Raw genomic sequence first — 8,001 nt, 5'->3', positions numbered from 1 at the left:
AAGCTCCATGATGAGTCAATAAGGTTGTTGACTGAAGTCAGGTATGTTCCTGATTTGAAGAGAAATCTGCTTTCTCTTGGTGAATTCGACAAGAAAGGATATGTTTTCCAAGGAGAGAAAAGTATCCTAAGAGTCATGAAGGGTTCGAAGGAAGTCTTGAGAGGCGTGAAGAAACAAGGCTTGTATACCCTTGAGGCTGAAGTTGTAAGTGGTTCGACAAATGTTGCATCCACGAAACCTTTGTCGAAAACTGAAATCTGGCACATGAGATTGGGCCATGTCAGTGAAAGGGGTCTGGTCGAATTAGGGAAACAAAATCTGCTTGGTGGAGACAAAGTCGAAAAGCTGAAGTTTTGTGAACCCTGTGTACTTGGAAAATCTTGCAGAGTGAAGTTCAACAAAGGCAAATCAAGAACACATGGATCCCTTGATTACATCCATGCTGATCTTTGGGGGCCTGCAAGGTGTGCATCACATTCTGGGGCAAGGTATTTCCTATCCATAGTAGATGATTATTCCAGAAAATTATGGGTATTCATCCAGAAGACTAAGGATGAAACGTTTGAGAATTTCAAAAGTTGGAAGACTCTGGTTGAAAATCAGACTGGCAGAAAGGTCAAGAGGTTGAGAACCGACAATGGCCTTGAATTTTGCAATGAGGCATTCGACAGTTTTTGTGCTACCTCTGGTATTGCAAGGCATAGAACTACTGCAGGTACTCCACAACAAAATGGTTTGGCTGAAAGGTTTAATCGAACTATTTTGGAGAGAGTTAGATGTATGTTGACTAGTGCGGGGTTAAAGAAGGTGTTCTGGGCTGAGGCTGTTGCGACAACAACATATCTGATAAACAGATGTCCTTCGACAGCGTTAGATATGAAGACACCTGAAGAAGTTTGGTCGGGACATCCACCAGATCTCGACAAACTGAGAGTATTTGGCTGCATAGCCTATGCTCACATTAGGCAAGACAAGGTCGAACCTAGAGCTCTGAAATGCATGTTCATGGGATACCCAGAAGGAGTCAAAGCTTATAGGCTATGGTGCCTAGAGCCAGGTCACAGGAGGTGTATCACCAGTCGAGATGTTGTTTTCAATGAAGCTGAAATGGCTTTTAAGAAAACTGATGATGTTGGTCGAAGTACAGAAACATCTGACAAAGAGCTGGAACAGGTAGAGATTCCTGTTGAGGTGGAGCATGTTGATGCTGAATTGCATGTCCCTGATGAAGTCGAAGAAGAAGCAGAAGATGCTGAGGAAGTTGAGGAAACTGACGATGACTACCTATTGTCGAGAGATAGGTCGAGAAGAGTCATCAAACCACCTCAGAGACTTGGGTATGCAGATCTTATAGCTTATGCATTAATCTCTGCCAGTGAGGTTCTTGATGATGAACCTAGAGATTATAAGGAAGTTATGAGGAGTCAAAATAAGACTGAATGGCTGAAGGCCATGGATGATGAGATGCAATCTCTTCATGATAATCACACTTGGGAACTGATCAAGAAACCTGCTGGGGCAAGGTTAGTCAGCTGTAAATGGATTTTCAAAGTTAAGGAAGGAATTGAAGGAGTGACGTCGAAAAGATATAAGGCAAGGTTAGTCGCAAGGGGTTTCACTCAGAAAGAAGGTGTCGACTTCAATGATGTGTTTTCTCCTGTTGTGAAACATAGGTCCATTCGAATGCTGCTTGCCATGGTGGCACAATTCGATCTTGAACTGGAACAGATGGATGTGAAAACTGCGTTCTTGTATGGTGATCTAGATGAAACGATCCTGATGAGGCAACCTGAAGGGTATGTCGAAAAGGGGAAGGATGATTATGTGTGTAAGTTAAAGAGATCCTTGTATGGGCTGAAACAATCTCCTCGACAGTGGAATAGGAGATTCGACAAGTTCATGGCACGCATAAGTTTCATTAGAAGTCAGTTCGACCACTGTGTTTACTTCAGATTTCGACCTGGTAATTCATTTGTTATTTTGTTGCTTTATGTGGATGATATTCTCATAGCAAGCAACAGTGTCGAAGATGTGATGAGGGTGAAGGCTGAACTCAATAAGGAGTTCGATATGAAGGATCTGGGAGCTGCTTCCAGGATTCTTGGAATTGACATTCGAAGAGATAGAAAGAAGTCGAAGTTATGCCTATCTCAAGAGGCATATCTACGGAAGATTCTTGAAAAGTTTGGTATGTCGAATTCGAAGCCAGTTGTGACTCCAACAAACCCTCAATTCAAGTTGAGTATTGATCAGTGTCCCAGTACTGATGTGGAAAGAGCCTATATGAATAGCATCCCATATGCTAATATAGTTGGTTCTTTGATGTATGCTATGGTTTGTACTAGACCCGACATAGCATACGCAGTAAGTCTTGTAAGCAGGTACATGGCGAATCCTGGAAAGGCTCACTGGCAAGCATTGAAGTGGATTTTAAGGTACATAAATGGGTCTCTGAATAGAGTCCTAATTTATGGTGGAGCCTTGGGTGAAGATGGTAAAGCAGTAATCGAAGGATATGTCGACTCTGATTATGCAGGTTGTATGGATTCCAGGAAATCTATTTCTGGATATGTTTTCACTATGTTTGGCACAGCAATTAGTTGGAAAGCAACACTTCAGAAGGTTGTTGCTCTATCAACCACTGAAGCGGAGTACATTGCATTAACTGAAGCTGTGAAAGAAGCATTGTGGCTTGAAGGTTTTGCGAAGGAGCTGAAACTTCAAGGTCGAGGTATCACTGTTAAATGTGATAGTCAAAGTGCAATACACCTGTCGAAGAATTCAGCCTATCATGAGCGAACTAAGCACATTGATGTGAGGCTGCATTTCGTCAGAGGAGTAATCGAGCGTGGAGAAGTCCAAGTGCTGAAGGTTTCGACTGAAGACAATGCTGCTGATATGATCACCAAGACATTGTCGAGTTGCAAGTTTTTCCACTGTATGCAGTTGATAAAGCTGCATGAAGAAAGCTAGTTTGTTCCCTTGATGTTGTAGAGTTAGATCCAAGGTGGAGATTTGTGAGATTTTGGATCGAACTCTAGTATGGCCGAAGGGTAGCTTCTTGGTTCGACAGGGTTAAGCATGAAGTCGAAGGTTGTTCACATGCTTGTGTCGAAGATGCTAGGGTTGTTAGCATGTTAAATTAGGTTTTAGTGTTTAAATCCTAATTTGTTAAGTTAGCTTGTTTATTAAGTTGACTTGTGTAATGGGCCTTGTGGAAAAAGCCCATTAGTTAGTATGTTAGGTTTTATTATAAATAGCATACTAGTCTCTCATCATTGCTAAGCTGCAAATCCTAATTTAGGGTGAGAGAGGTTATTTGTTATTCTTGTAAACTTGTAATCTTGATTTAAGAGAAAGTAAAAGAATAACGGTTATAACCAATTATTGTGTTCTTCTTCTCCCCTATAATTCCCTATTATACTTTGTTATTGGTATCGTTTTTCACAACATCTATGATAATATTTACAATGCTAACTCTAATATTGGATACAATAGATGATTGAGTTTTGAATTAAAAGTCTTATACCATACATAGAAAACTATCATTAAACACATACAAAATCTTACTAATACATGAAATATATTTATACTATTCTTCAACCCAACGAAAACAAAACAAAACTCTAGTGATGCATCTTGATAACTCACTTTGTGTGATATATTTAAGCCTTTGATACTTGAACATTAGGATAAATTATAGTGTTAGTAATCTCATTTGTTTATGTTTTATATTACATTAGTTAATTTAAGATAAATCACTCTATTTATTCTCTTTTGTCAATTTTATGTGTTTTGTGTTTATGTAGAAGTAGCTCTTGTGACAAATCTATAACGCTTGAAATTCTTGAACATCATCTCGTGGATCTTCAGCCATCGTTGCTTCTGCACCAAGCTTTATTGAATCATGTGATGGATAGTTGAGACTAATAAATTTGCAAAATTACTGTCACTCGTTTTGGTGTACTAGCTTTGATTTTCTTTGAGAAGTGTAGGAATAAATTAAATAATCAACTTTCTTGGTTGCCAAAATACTATATTTAGTCGTGTTAATTTTGTAAGTAGGTTTTAATTTTATGGATCAATTTGCAATTTTATTTTGATTCGATTTGGATGTTAATGATGGAAATTTACTAGAAACTATGTAAATATTAGATATACAATTATGGGAACGTTTGTTTTTTTTTTTTAAAAATGATTTTTATGGTGTTATATAATTTTGTGAAAAATTAACTAAAAAAAAACTTTTTACTAAAACTTCAAATGAAAATTTTGTTTGAATAGTTATTCTTAAATAATGATTTTAGGTTCATCTATTTATCGGAAAAAATTTGGGTATCAAAATTTCAAAAAATCACTAAATTTTGAAGATATTTCAAATAAATAATCATAAAAATCATTTTTAAAATACAACTTTTTAAAAAAATTGTCATTTTGACTAAGTTTTGGCCTTCAATAATATGTGTTTATGTTATAGGATGTCGAAATTAGTGTTTTATTTTAGAAAAAAATAAATATAAAAAAATTTGTAATATTTTAAAAAACAGTTTTGAAAAATTTATTTTAAAAAATACAAAAAAGAAAATTATGTTTTTAAAGCTGAAATAAAGAGGCTCATATATGATATTAAAATAGTGTAGAGTAGTAAATTATCTAAGTTGTGTTGTAAATTTTGATGATATTTCAAAAGTTTTAAATAGTTTTTGTTTCAATTTTAAGTGAAAAATAAGATAAAATATTTTTAAAAAAAATTACTATTATTATCATTTTATTTATAATTTAAAGCAAAAATTAATATGGTCCATAATGATTTATTATAATATTGACTTAGTTTATTCTCTTATATGTATATATATGTCTACTCTCTTACTTTTAGAGATAGTAGAAAAAAATAAAATACTTTAACGTGATAATCTAACAAAACCTCTTTTATTCTTTCTTTTCTTTTGTTGCTCTTTTGTTTTTGGATTACATCTTCCGGTCATCTCAAAGAGTAGTTCTTGTTGTTCTGATACCTCAGATTGATAATGAGAATCTGGGAAGAACCTGTTGAATCCTGGGGGATTTGCGCTTATGAGGCGGATAAATCCTTAAGGACAGTGTTTTCACACACCTCAGGTTTATATAATTGTTTATTATTTTGCAGGTCAAAGATCAATGATTACAAGAAGATGGAATCAAACTATGTGGGCGATCATATTTTTCAACAAGTTGAATATCCTAAAGATCCGTTGACTACGATTGAGCAATTTTAAGAGAAGACTTAAAAGTTTTTGAGCTTTCTATCTCTTATTGATGTGCCACTTTTGTTTCTATTAGTGTGGGTTACTTAATGCAATGATTATCACTTTTGTTTCTACCAGTGTGGCTTACTTAATGGAATGATTGTTATTTTTTTAGTGGTGCAAGGGTTGATTAGAAGGGCCACATAGCTTAGTCTTTTTCTCAAGGTTTAAACTTGACTCTTTTAATTTGAAGATTACTCATCTTGAGTTACACCGACAATCCTTTAATCTTGGGTAGATCTCTTAGTGAAGAATATGTGGGTTATTAAAGGGATTATAATGAGATTTGAATTAGAATTTGATTCGCTATCGCACACACGAGTTAAAAATAAGTCAAATAAAATGTAGTATAAGAAAGCGACACTCTAAGGTAATTTAACCAAAGAAAAGAAACGAAAAATAGGGTTTAGGTTTTTGGACAATTTAAAGTAAAAAAAATGATTACAATTATGATTAACAGATTAATCTACTAACTCACTAATTTCAGGCTTATCATCAGTTATTATATCACTAATTCCCTAAGTGGATTTAATTCCTATTTGATTATAATCTCGATTAGAAAAGCCAAATCAACATCATGTGAATTATATTAATTTCTATTTACCGGATTAAGCGTGATGGTTGAAGATCAGGCGAAGTTAACGAATAAGCTAAGTTAACACGCGAAGTCAAGGAGCATGCATCAATCAAATTTAATCAATTCAAACTTATCTTATGGTGTGGTGATCAAGAATTTATCTGCCTGATTCTCTTATGCTACGATTCCTATTCTAGAAGTCAAGAAAGCTGTTGATGAATCCGAAGCTATAACTAAAATTATGAAGCTACCTGCACTTGTTCCAGTTCTTCTTCTTAAGGGACCAGAATTATCTTCTCATCATGAGATTGGAACATCTCCTTCTGTGCAATCTGTTATCCCCTCGGAAATTATGAGATCACCGAATGAGCTCAAGAAATAAATGAGGAAGTAAGGTCAAGAGTGGATCGAAAAGATGAAGTTATTAAGGCCCGAGCACTGACAAACAACAAGATCAAGGAAATATTATCAATCATTTTAGTCAGAATACCACCCCACCTTAATTATTTCTGTTTTTTATTTTGCACCTCTCTTCTTCATTCTCAATTGATATTAGTGTTTTTCAATTTTATCTATTTATTTTTTTACTGATGACAAATGGAGATAAGCGATGTGATTTAGAGTCATTTGTATGTTATGATAAATCCAAAAACATTTAACAATTCTATAGATTAATTTATAAGATTATTGTGCTTATTGAATTTTTTTCTAAATAAAAAATTTTCCTAAGTCTTAAACTCAGGGAAAGCTTACAAACCTAACTCTGAATTTTAGTTGATTAGTTGTTCAGTAAAAAAGGGGAGATTGTTGAAAAAAAGTATGGTTTTACATCTACAGTCTTTATGTATTTATGATAACAATGTATAGAGAAAAATTTTGTACACTAATCATTTCATTAAGCGTGCAGAATATGAAGTCAATGAAAGCAAATTCTGGTCTCTGGACAAAGCAGACTCTGGATAAAGCATATTCTGAAATTTGAACAAAGCAGACTCCGGACTCTTGAAAAAGAGATTCTGGACTCTGGATAATCAAAAGTTTAAATATGAAGAAGTGTTCATCTGATTGTCAATCATCTGGGAAATCGAAACAACTCCTCTCAATCAATAATTTAGTTTTACTCTGATATCGCAAGCCTTACTTGCACTACACTCTAAAGTCTAAATCTACTAGACTCTGAACTTTGATCAAGCTTCATATAATCTCAAATACGAAGCTAATGATTGGGAGAATAATTATTGAAATAATATTCCTGGAGATAGTACATTCAAACATCAAATTCAAATATTCCTTAAAAAGACAAATATTGGAACTCTTAAAGGATTATACTAACAACGGATCTCCATGTTTCACGATGCAACCTCGTACCATTATTATAACTGTGAAAATTGATGAAGTTTCCATGTCCACCCTCTAGTGGAACTATTCATCATCTTCCAATTCCACCCTCTAACGGTACTATTCATCATCTATTTAAAGAGGATTTTTTTTTTTGAAGAAGAAGAATGTGATACAATACAATGAGAAAAAGAGAAGTGTGGGTGAAACAAAGAGAAACGAAAAGAATAAACGACAAAAAGAAGAGAAATAAACAACGATTTCAACACTTGCTACATTCTTGTGTATATTCTGAAATTCACTTTGTGTATCTACTTGTTTAGAAACATTCTCGTAAACATACAATCTTTGTATTTTAACTTTGGTTACATCCTTTCCAAACACACAATCTTGTAACCACACATAACCTTTTATTTTTTGGTTGCAATACGCTGAAAACTATCTAGAAAGATTTTCTCTGCTGACTTCAGGTTCAACACAATCCCAGAGAATGGCATGATGAGCTTAGTTGGATCATCCAACGTAACGGTAAAGGGTGGAGAGGTGGGTTGTTGGAATGTGTTGTCACATAAACAATTTATTATACTTGGACATATAGGAATGATAGGGTGTTTGGAAATGATGTACATACTAAAGATATAGCAGGGATGATTATCGATACGGTGATCTATGGAGTTTGGGCTAACAAGAAATATAGAAAGAATCTTGCAGGCAGGCCTTATGCTGTAGGTTTCTTTTTTCTCTTGTTTTACTTTTTTTGTAGCTTGTTTTTTTTATCGTGGGGGATAGATCGTGAGAGAT

Source organism: Vicia villosa, linkage group LG3 (genome assembly GCF_029867415.1).
Source record: "Vicia villosa cultivar HV-30 ecotype Madison, WI linkage group LG3, Vvil1.0, whole genome shotgun sequence".
Classification (NCBI taxonomy): domain Eukaryota; kingdom Viridiplantae; phylum Streptophyta; class Magnoliopsida; order Fabales; family Fabaceae; genus Vicia; species Vicia villosa.
This window is presented reverse-complemented; position numbering follows the sequence as displayed.